This window comes from Rhipicephalus sanguineus, chromosome 4, assembly GCF_013339695.2.
Source record: "Rhipicephalus sanguineus isolate Rsan-2018 chromosome 4, BIME_Rsan_1.4, whole genome shotgun sequence".
In the NCBI taxonomy this organism is placed as follows: Eukaryota; Metazoa; Arthropoda; class Arachnida; order Ixodida; family Ixodidae; genus Rhipicephalus; species Rhipicephalus sanguineus.
Genome location: NC_051179.1, coordinates 5,529,884 through 5,541,975, shown reverse-complemented (window position 1 = coordinate 5,541,975; position 12,092 = coordinate 5,529,884). Strand labels below are relative to the sequence as shown.

At 47.3% G+C, this 12,092-nt stretch overlaps 1 long non-coding RNA gene across 1 annotated transcript; it reads left to right on the top strand.

Moving 5' to 3' along the window:
* Positions 1-8,745: 8,745 nt before the first annotated feature.
* On the top strand, positions 8,746-11,364 carry LOC125757996 (uncharacterized). Its single transcript, XR_007415681.1, has 3 exons — positions 8,746-8,956; positions 9,661-10,104; positions 11,251-11,364. It is a non-coding gene; the product is annotated as an uncharacterized LOC125757996 (long non-coding RNA).
* The last annotated feature ends 728 nt before the right edge of the window (positions 11,365-12,092 follow it).

The following is a 12,092-nucleotide window of genomic DNA, read 5'->3' as shown; positions in this document are numbered from 1 at the left end:
CGGTATTTTTTGGCCCTGTATAAAGACCGCATGGTCTTCGTGATCATTGAATACCATCAATCCACATTTTGTTGCACTAAATCCTAGTCCTAGAGCCTCACATTCCCTTCCGTATATATCTGCCATTCGCTGTATATCATCTTGACTGTCCGCAAATAAGAAAATATCATCAGCATAAAATAGACCTGGAAGCTTCTGCTCAACCTTCGTGCCACCTGTTTGTGTGACAAATTAAATCCAATGTTGCTACCTTCTAGCGCTTTTTCCATCCTCACCATGTACAGCATGAATAACAGCGGGGACAAAGGGCATCCCTGTCTCAGCCCCTTGCTAATTTCAACGCTGTCCTTGCTACTTATTCCTTCCCATTCTATACAAACTGTATTTTCTCGGTATATTTCCCTCAAAAGCTGTATACAGTCGTCCCCTATGCCCACTTCTTTCAGTATATCCCACAAAATTTCCTGATTAACGTTGTCATACGCCCCGGTAATATCTAGATAAGCTACGTATAAGGGCCTGTTTTCTATTTTCGATATTTCTATACACTGGGTAAGAACAAACAGATTATCGTCTAACCGCCTGTCGATTCGAAATCCATTCTGAAGTTCTCCCAAAATATCATTTTGTTCTACCCACGCTTCTATTTTTAATTTTACTGCCTGCATCGCCAACCTGTATAGCACCGATGTAATGGTTAGCGGTCTATACGAGCGAATGTTATCCTTTTCTCCCCTGCCCTTATAGATTAAGTTCATTATACTTTTTCGCCAACTGTCTGGTATTTCCCTCTCCTGTAAGCACTTTTCTACGGCTTTCAGCAGTGCTTCTTTGGTGTTATGTCCGAGTTCGTTAATGAGGCTGACGGGAACCCCATCTAAGCCCGGAGTAGTGCGCTTAGGAATTTTTCCTTCGGCCTTCTTCCAATTGAAATTCTCTAGTACTACATCTTCGTCAGTTGCACTCCTTTACGTACTTTTACTCACCGGGGGAATCCCCTGGGTGACCTTTTTAAACGAATCGGCTGTTATCTTTCGGATGTAACCTAGCGCTTCATGCCCTTCCAATTGATTTCCTCCTTCATCTACCAAACGTTGTTGCATTGTGACAGACTTCCTACCTAGCGCTTTTAGGTGGCTCCAAAATATCCTAGGCGCGGCCTTCTTCTTTTCGCGAATCTCTGTCATCCAGCGTTCACTTTCACCTTTAATTTTTGCCTCAACTAATTTCTGCACAATGGATTTTTGCTCTAAATATATTTCCCATATTTGGTTGACTTCGTCCTGTGGCCGCTTCTGCTTTTTTGCTTGTCTGTGCTCCCGTGATGCCTCACGTCGCTTCTCGATCGCCTCCCGGATTTCTTTGTTCCACCAACTTTTTGGCTTTCTCTTTCCTTTCCAACAAATAGTTTTCTTCTCTTTTTCCATTTCTTTTGTGATTATATGTAGCAGCTCACTATACTTCCAGTCTTTACCTGGTAGTTCGTCTACTTTTTCCTCGACTCTTGCGGCTATATTTGTTATTTGTTCGTCATTTAGATACAAGCTGTCAAACTTTGATTCTATGTTCTTATTATCAGTTTTATATCCCATTTGTAATATTATGCGTTTATGATCACTACCCAAGCTGTTAATGCCTTCCTCGTCTATTCTCATCTCTCTAAGTTTGTCATATATTCCTTCTGTCATGAGACAATAATCAATGCTCGATTGCCGGTTTCCGACTTCCCACGTGATCTGCCCCTCACACTTAGGCCCCACGTTAACTATCTCAAGACTATGTTGCTCGCAGAGATCTAGCAATAACTTGCCATTGGTGTCTGAATATCCGTCAAGGTCATGAATGTGAGCGTTCATGTCCCCTAGAAGGATTATTTCGGCATCATGACCAAATTCTTTAATATCGGTGCTTATGCATTTCACTATCTCCAGATTCTTTTCTCTGCAGTTATTCCCCGTCCACAAGTAAGCTACACCTAGCCATGTTTTCTTTCCACCTACTGTGCCCGAAACCCACATATGCTCTGAACACGTTTGTTTCACTCTATCCAATTTTGTTCTGCTATGGATTAGCATTCCAACACCCCCACCTCTCCTTTCTGATGTGATCCTGTTACATCCTTCCCAAATATAATTGTCAATATGTGGTGGCTCTTCCAAGTCTCTAAGGTGTGTTTCTGTAACCGCATAAACACCTATCTGTTCCTTGTTTAACTGTTCCTCAATCTCTAACCATTTTGCCTTTTTTCCTGCCACCCTGCATATTTATGTAACTAATTGAAACACGCGCCTTCTCCCTTCTTTTACCTTTTCTCTGGTTTTTCGCTATACTCCCTGTCAAAGAGTCCCCCTGGTTATTTTCCTCATTACAAGCTACCCTGGGCACCGAAGGGCCCGCGTGCCCCCCAAAAAAGCTACTGTGCGTCCTGCCAGTCGCCAGCCCACCTCATGACCAAGCCTCTTATCGAAGTGAATTCTGTCTCTTTGGAAACCGCCCCACCTGTGCACCTCCCTGTTTATATCCACTACCTCGAAGCCCTTCTCTCGACTAATTCGCCATATCTCTTTGTTTGCGTCGACAACCGCTCTTTGCAAGTTGATGTTCCTCACTGGTACTTCCGGTATTGTGCATACCACTATCTGCACCTGAGGGGAAATGGCGCGCATGTCATCGACCCCTTTCGCCAATGTGGTCGCTAGTTCGGCTGATTCTTCATTCAAGACGTCGTTTAGACCTCCCGCGATTATCACGAGGTTACGTCCATTAGCCTTAGTTGCGAGTTTTGCGCTAGCTTGTCTCATCACTGATCCCAGCCTATGTCCCGGGAACTTCCCTATTAAAACTCGTTTGTCGCATCTCACCCTTTCCTTGACTGCTTCTTCGCATCTAACTAAATTCGAGTCCCCGGCGATTATCACGGGCTCCGACTCTTCTGCTGGACCGTCCCGCACCTGGCCACTGCCTCGGTTATTAGCGCGTGCCACTGCTGCTTTGTCCCCTCCCCTTCCCAAAACTACTTCGCGGAAGCTGGGTCCTGTGACCCTTGCACCTGTCTTTTCCAAGCCTGTTTCCCCCTTCGCGTCTACCACTGTGGGGGTCGATGCCCCGCTGTTCCCGCTGTCGCTTGCTTCCTTGTTCACCATGACTACCTTTGCTAACCCCTCCTCGGCTGACTTAAAGGGCCCCTGACAGCCGATTTTTTCTTTGTGACATTTACGTTGTAATAAGTAGGTCTATGTCTTGTAATCACGGAATGACACCGTAAATCCTCCAACGTGATGTCTAATTAATCCTAGCAGCGTTAATTATGGTCATTTTTCGTGTAGGTTCAAAACGCGCGCCGAAAGAGGATAAGAAACTAGCGCCGCGCCGCGGCGGTCGCGCCTCGGGGCACGCGTGATGACGTGCGCTCAGTATTGGGTGACGTCAGCCACGCGCTTGTCGAACTGCCAGTTGGAGAACACACACACGGAGAGCTCACGCTGCCTGCCGACACGTATCGAAGAAGGAGAAGGGGGGAGGAGCAAAGAGCAAACATGTTTCGCAATATACCGTGCACCACGCATATTTCTGTCTGTGACGTCGACAACACTTGCTTTACCTCTGCAACGTCACAAGGGGCCTACGTCTACGTCATACTAGTGGTTATGTTGATAGGAGTTCAAAATTCAGATGAGCACTCAGGCTTACTTTAAAACCAAATTAAAATATCTTAAAGGCAACGCTCGTCACTCATAATCGGTCAGAAGTGCCCCCGCATGCAGGACTATCAAACAACACAAGCATCTCGAGTTTCCAAATTCGGTGTCAGGGGTCCTTTAAGCCTTTCCCCCATAGCCATAGTTTTTTCCCGCTCTGTCGCCAACGCAATCTCCAGCTCGGCGATTCTTACCATGAGCTCATTCTGGGCAGGCATCATTATTTCCATTTTTTTTTTCGCCTCTAACTCGCATTGCTGACACTTGGCGTCAGCTCCCTCTGTCTTCTCATCCGTACAAACCTCTATTTTCCATCCCATTCCGCACCCTGTACACTTTACGGTCTTTTTGACTATGGCTAGATCGTTCACACGGCGGATTAGATACACTTAGAGTCAAATGGTATCACAAAGTAGCCCCCATGTCGCAGCACCCCCCACGAAACTGCGGCCGGCGCATGTATTAAAGGCGAACATTATCTACGCGCTCTCCTTCGCGGCGGGCGGAGAGTGTCCACACCCATAGAGTTCTATGTCCTCACCTAAATTATTTTTCTTACACCGTGCAAGATACCAATGAATCAGGTGGCCAGAAGCGTCATCGCATAGTGAACAATTGCTGCACAATTGCGACGAGGCGCCGCTACGGATGTCTACTTCAAACGCCAGCTGCTACATTTCAGGTCAAATAATAAATGCGCAGATGATGGATTTCATACCGCTGCTGATAGTCTTAACAATCTGTATAAATTCAAGCGAACACTCGCGAGGTAACATAAAGCAGGGCATACACAGACATTTTAACGCAACGTACGCTCTCGTGTGCCTCAAGTATCACCTCACTTGACGACTGTCGGACTCGGATTCGAAGGGGATCGCGAAATAATTCGTATAGGCCTGACTGGCTGCCCAGGCGGCGCTGCGAAAACGGTGCTAAAAAGCGCCCCCTACGACAAGTTCTTTGGTTTCGAGTAGTCAGACAGGCGGCCGCATGCAGCACTAAGCTCAGATGCGCAATGGAGCCGCCGCTGTCGGTTGTGCTGCGCTTTCGATCTCGGCCAGTTTCTGGCGTGGCTGAGTTCTTCAGGCCAAGCAATCTGCGTAAACGCAAGAAGCTCGTCAACGTCAAGTATGTTTACGACGTGCAGGAGATTGAAGGAACCATTTCGGCGCGCTGCAACTCGCAAGTGCAGCGAATCTCATACGACGTTGAACTCGAGTTAAGTTTTACGAGGCATGCTCGCGCGATTAACGACAGTGCATAAACGAAAAGATTGCTGTTAAGAAAACCGACATGATTTGCATTACACGACGAAACGGAATCAAGAAAGGTCCAGACGAAGGCTAGCCGTCGGCGGCCCGAATGAGCGCATTCGCGTCGTGTGCCGTTTTCTGCCGCATTCAGTCGCAAACACACTTTTTCCCCATGCACGGTCGTAATTTTCAACATTTGCTTCTAGGGAATTCGTCAAATTCTGTCAGCGTGCGGTGGCGGTCGAGAAGCGACGGCGCGCAATGTTTACAGCCGGCCGCTGGAAGCAGCCGGCTGTAAGCTGCCGGAAAAATCGTAGGCACATACGCAGGGTGACTCATGGCATCGTTTTTCTCGTTTCGCACGAAATGCCGGCTGCATATCCTCGTGATCGCCGTCGGCAGCCACGGCGTGCCGTCTGGACTGCACACAGGGAATATATATATATATATATAAACGCGTGCACGCGCGTACGAAAAGTAATCAGCACGTTACGTTGCAAACCACGTTTTGCTCGCGTACTCACTTCACGCGTCGGACGGCACGTATCCCGCGGTTCCGTCGCTCCACTTCGTACGGCTTTCAGGGGAACCAGTAAAACCGCACATTAGGATCCTTACCCCCATGTTCGAGGCAATTAACCACGCAACAATAACGGCGGCGACCGCGCTTCGGGACCGCGCGCTGCTCAGAGCCGTCGCCCAGACCACCTGCTTTCGGCACGGTTTGTTGAAGCAGGGATCGCTCGTCAAACATGTCAGACTCTGCAGGCATAGCGGACAAGTTCCTGCGTACGTTTTAAGCACTTTTTGAGCCTGAAAACTATGCGCAAAATTAAGTAAAACCCTTAAAGCAACTGAGAACTGCGTAACTCGCCGGTCGGCGTCCATTTTTGACTACCCAAGCAACTTCGGCGCACGCCACCAGGCTCCGCCACAGTACTCAAAACTCCAGCGCGTCAGCCCTATATTCATTTTTACAAACCGAAAATACGCCAGTAAGCTTTATTATTCACACGTCTCGAACAGTCTCATGAGATGACTGATTCCTTTGCGTAAATGTTTTATCAACCACTTTGCGGCAGCGAACCCTTCTCGGCCACAAAGGGCTAGAGCTTCACAGAGTGACGTTTAGTTTTCTTCGCATAACGCCACTGTGCAGCGGTGAAGCTTTACAAGGCAAATCCCTCATTCTGGAGCGCACTGAGTTGACAGCAGAGTCGATGACGTCGTAATTGAGGCTGCTGGTAGTCACTCAGTCACTTCTAAGCGAACACTCGTGAGGTAACACAACAAAGCATGACACAGATACACAAAATCTTTAAAGCACACACGCCATCAAGTGCCTCTAACTGCAAAGTTTCAACACTGTTAGAGTGTGTTTCAACTTGGCCCTCGTTGCTCTCGTCAACTTGGCTAGGGAATTTCTGGATACACCAAGGCGCTAGTTTTGCTCGGCAGCACAAGGTAGCCAACATGAAACATGCTTACACCGCTAACATTGGGCAATGTTTAGGTGGCTTTTTAGTCTCGTGCGCTTGGCAGCGCGACAGTCTACGGGCCACTAGGGCCACTTGCGATTAGAGGTGTGCGCCGAGACGTCGGCGCGCCGCCGCCGACACTTATCGCTGCGCCGCCGCCGCCGAGGCCAACTGATCGGCGCGCCGCCGCCGCCGACGTATCCTCTCGGCGCGATCGGCGCGCCATTTAAGTACGATTAAATTTTTTTTCAGCAAATCTAACTTTGTTTGGCACCTTCTGCCACCAGTAAAGGCTCGGTTCTTTAATTCTGCCCACTAGGTGTACGAAACACACCTCAAATGATTCGCCTGCTGCTTCAAGTTAAATCACTGGACCACAAAAAGTTGTGAAGTAATGTAGTGTTGCATTCAAGATCAACGGGAATGTCAAGTAAATTTAGCGACAGCGCCAACGGTGGCTTTTGGCGAGGACTGTCGACATATTCTGGCTGACGATCTGCTCCCTGAAACAAAATGTGTCACATGAGGCGGGATTTGAAGGGTAATATAAGGCGGCGGAGAGTAAAAATAAATATGTGAAAGCGAGTCGAGGAACAGCGGCAGTTCAAGGGGGAAGGGCGGGGTGTAGGAATGGAGGCGGGCGGGGTTAACCTATTGTACAAGCTTGACTTTGATTCGATGCGGATGGAAGGAATTAGTCGCTTATATTGCTCAGCAGTCTAAATAAGCCAGGCACGTAGGCAAGGGGGGGGGGGGCGGACCCCCCGAAATTCGTCCGGCCTTCTATATTCCCGGGCAACTTTTGTTTTATTTTTGCCATGGAAATACTTTCTTTCGAACAAGTAGGCCTTGCCCCCCCCCCCCCCCCGAAAAAAAATCCTGGCTACGTGCCTGAAATAAGGCATAGCTGTTTAGGGTATATATTTAGAAAAGAAAATCAGTTAAGAAACTGGAATATATGGAGGATAAGCCTTTAATGAAGAAAGAAAGAGAAAAGGACAATAGACGAAATGCACAACATATTGTAACAGAACAGAAAGGATCCCCGAGGGTGGCAGGTTCAGCAAGGTCGACAGTTGGACGATATGGTGATCACCATATAGTTCGTGTGAAGTAACGCACAGAACAGGACAATGCGGACAAAACACTAAAGTGTGGGTACGGGTGTATAATGTCTTGTGTTTCCTCCGCTTTGTTCTGCATTCCGGGCGATGCTCCACGCCAGGATATCAAAGTGAGTTATCTGCCTTTCCTTCGTCCGTTTCCTATCTCGGACTAAATTCAACTATCTAGATCTAGGTGCCGTTTTGTCACAACCGTGTTTGAAACAGCCCAGACAACACACTACATCTCAGGGACTTCCCAAAAAAGTCCAAATGTCCCACATCCCCACAAGGTGGTTTTTAGGATGTCCTTTAGACATGTGCATAGGGATCATTTCTAAAACATCCCTTGTAGGATCTGATTGGGACTTCAAGTTAGCGGTGAAATAAGCTACCGTGTTGAAAATTGGCGATCCTAAACAATCGGAAACAGCAACTCCGCCGGAGAGCATGGTTGGCGCGCGTGCACAATTGCATATCTACATGCACATGAAAAACAATATATCCGCGTTTTTTGTGAAAGTGTTCGTTTGTTTTTTTTTGTTTCTTTCTAAATGTCGCGCCGTTATGAGGACGAGGGATCGATTGCTGTCTGCGTGAGCAAGTGTTGCACTTGGTAAAGGCGGTACAGCGGTACGGCGCACGTACTCGCGCCACGCACGCCGTGCTTTTCGTGAAAGATCAGAGAACGGCGGCCGCACCCTAGCCGCACCGCACGAGCGGTGGTGTGGTGGTGTCGTATTTATAAAAACACCGACATATTAACTTTAGAAGAATTGAATGAAATATTGATATTTTATTGTTTTCTTTCTTAGGTTTAATACGCAATTGTTCTTTAATTGCGCTTACTGCGAGCCAACACCTGCTCAAATAGCGGACGATTTGCTGCGAGCACTGCGCAGACATTGCCATCGCCATCATGGCGCCCGGCGTGTTTGGAGTTCGGATAGATCAGACTCTTCGTTGGCCTCGTTTTTAGGTGTTTGATCCGTGACGTTTCGTCGAAAAATCACAAGCGCGCGTGCCGTAGGTATTTGCCTGGTTGCAAGATCTTGCCGATTTCAACGTTTTTCCACCTCTTCGGTAAGTACTTGACATGCCTGGATTACTGCAATCAGCACGTTCTTAGCACTTTCTTCTTTGGCGAGCTCCCCACCGCGCGCAGGTTGGCGTACGCTGAACTGGACCCTCGCAGCAAGAATGACACGTGGGAGTAAGTTTTATTTGTGACGCGATTTCGTTTATCTTCCGCAGAAACTGTTAAGCTCACAATGCTGATATGTTGTTGTCGGCCACGTGTGTAGATTGACACCGCGATCGTGGAACACATGGCTGATCTGCCTCGAATAACTGCAAGCCGGCGCGTGCGTAGTGCCGTGGAGAACAATCAGAAGTCCTGGACGACAAAGAAAAAAACTTCAAAGGTTTGTTGTACATGTTTTCCACGGCAACTGACATAAACGTAAAAAAAATTGGAATGGTCAAATGCATGTGTCAAGTTTAACCATTTGTAGTGGGCTGTGGACATGAATTAAGCATTGCTGCACACAAGACTGGCTTGCCCTCAGTTTATGCCCAGTACCAAATTTTTTGCTCTCATTATGACACCATTTGTAAGAAAAGCCAGAACTTATGTTCAAAACAGCGCATATTCTTGCTATTCTTTTATTCAGTTGCACGTGTGAGTCCTGCTGCTGGCCATCAGTTAGCCGGTTATCAGAAGAAAAGGGCACAGCCCAGTTTTGTACTGGTATATACCGTATCGTTTGTGATTATGATCATGATTTTTGTCTTACTGAAACAAGAAACTGAAAAATGTATGTTGGTGTTTCTGCTACATCTCTATGAAGCAGCAGAACCTGTTGCTCAGTCACTTGGTGCATATTAGCAACTGGCACCTTGTCTGGCTTCCCGATACCTCCGCCTTTTTTCAGTGCATGTTGTTTTCATCCTTTACCAGCAGTCAGGTAGTTTCACACAACCGAAATGACCAACTAGCCCACTCTGTTTGTCAAGTAGGTTTTACTTCCAAACAAATGTAGCACATTTGTGACTGTTGCTCAATGATATTCTTTTTGCATGTGCTAGCTGTGTACACATATTACATGATCTTTTTCCTTTTTTTCAGCTGCTTCTAGTAGTGGTGCCCCTGGTGTGCACCTTTACCCCAAATGTCTGCACCTTTGCCTACCGGTAATGACATAGAATGTGCTCAGCTTCCTGGACATAGGCATGCAGGTTACGAGACGGAAAACGTGCAGCTTAGACTTCATGCTTGCAAATGCGAAAGTCGTAACCGACATAATTAGAGTAAGCTAAAAGGAGAAATTTCTGCTTATGAGCAAGTAATTATGAAGCAGGTTTTACTCCTCTTAAACTAGCAGACATGCAACAACACAGTTGTGCTATGTTTGTTTTGTGCGCCACTTTCATGCATATTTGTGCTTGCAGTGGATATGCATATACATGAAGGATTTGTTTTTGTTTTCCTCAGCTGCCTCTGCGAACCCCGCTCTTGGACAACAGCTGGGAGGCTCTGTATTTAAACGCGTGCACCTTGGACGTCATGCTCGTAAATACCAATTCCTTTGTCATTCCTGGCATGAATTTCGTTGGTAAAGCAATTAGTAAAATTGTGCATTGTTGTTTACAAGCACTTCAGTATGAACCAGGCTTAAAGGAGAAGGGACCGACAACTGGCCAGAACTTGTGATTAGATCCTGTCAGAAATGAAAAGACCGCGCTATATACTGACATATTCCAGCATCCTTTTCGCGCTGTGAGTAGGATTTATATCTCTAAATTGTGTTTAAAAGTAACAAAAAAAGGCATGTTGTGCAACCTATCGCAAGAGCCTTGAAGCTAGATTGCGGAGTTGATCACTTTGCTGTACAAAGTCACGTAGTCTGATACCGTCATGTGTGCCATTATTGGTCCTAAAAATATTAGTATGTATATTACTATCCATCCCCGCTCTATTCTGTGCTGCTTATGACGTAAAAGGAGTTGCATGGTGACAAGTAACGGCGCTGCCTTCGCGGTAGCCAGTGGACCATGTCGAGCCGCAGCGCATGCGCGCGAGTACACACACACGCAGTAAACCGCCGCGCTCGAACACGAACCGCTGTCACGCTCACTGTTTGCAACATGTCTTGTCACGTGTGTATATGACTTCATATCCGTCGCAGATAGAAAAAATCGAATTACAAATGTTTCACGGCATTTTCCACATCACCATACCTTGATTATACACTCTGTCTGGTAAGCTTTCTGTCGCGTTAAAGAAAATAGGTACCATAAAAGTTGGTTGTCGGTCCCTTTAACCTCTTAACACACACACAGGACAAAATAGGCATGCTATATCCCCGTTGTGCACCATCTTTGTGCGTTTGTGTGTGCAGTATGGACATGTACATTAAGGCTTTGTTTTTGTTCTCAGCTGCCTCTGCGAGCCCTGCTGTTGGACGCCAGCTGGAATGCTCTGCGTTTGAAAGCGTGCACCCCAGATGTCATGCTCATAAATACAGAGTTCTCATGATTCTAGTGTTGACAAAGCAATAAGTAAAAGCAGGCACTTGTGCATCTGGAATGAGGTTTAACCCTGTCTCAGGAGACATAAGACAATATAGTCATGCTATGTTCCTGTTGTTCACCATTTTCATGCATGTTGTGTGCAGTACGTATACATACATGCAGGCTTTGTTTTTGTTGTCCTCAGCTGCCTCTGCAAGCCCTTTTGCTGGACGCCATGGAAGGCCCTCCACTCGAAAGTGTGCACCTTAGACTACACGCTCATCAATACCAAGTTCTCTGTCCTTCTCGGCATGATTGTAGTGCCATATTGTCACGTGGTAGTGACGTCGACGAAGACAGCAGTCGGCGTTTGCAGAATGAAACTGTTTATTTGGCCGAACTTGTGGCCGGGAAAAATGAGAACTAGAGCTACAGCAATACACGCTGTACAATGATAGCGGCGAACAGGGCGTCGTCCGTCGATCAACTGACAAGCAGTCAAGCGCGTCGGCTTTTATACAGGCGCTATCGAACTTTCCAGCGATATCGCTGGTGGCGGCGTTATCTCTCGACAAAGCTGGAACATTCTCGTGCGGCGCGCAATCTTAATAGATTGTTCCAAAACAATCGCGAAGCTTCCTACACATCACGGCGAGGTCTGCGCAAAGCGTTGCCCACAGTCTTTGTGGGTGAAGCTTACACTCATGAAATATAAGACTCGCGGCAATGCCCCCCTCTGAAAAAGCATCGTCCCGATGCTTAAAAACAGAACATGAATACATGCAATACTAAAGACAACTAATAAAGAAAGCAAACATTAGAGTCCTCAGGTGCGCTAACGAGCATAGTACGGTTTAAGGCGCACCACATGCACGACCTCGGGTCGAGCTCGGCGCCTCTGGGAGTTCGTGATGCCGTCGGGGACAACCTCGTAGTCGAGTACGCCGAGACGTCGAAGTACCCTGTACGGTCCGAAGTATCGTCGAAGAAGCTTCTCGCTCAGTCCGCGTCGTCGTATTGGCGTCCAGACCCAGACACGGTCGCCGG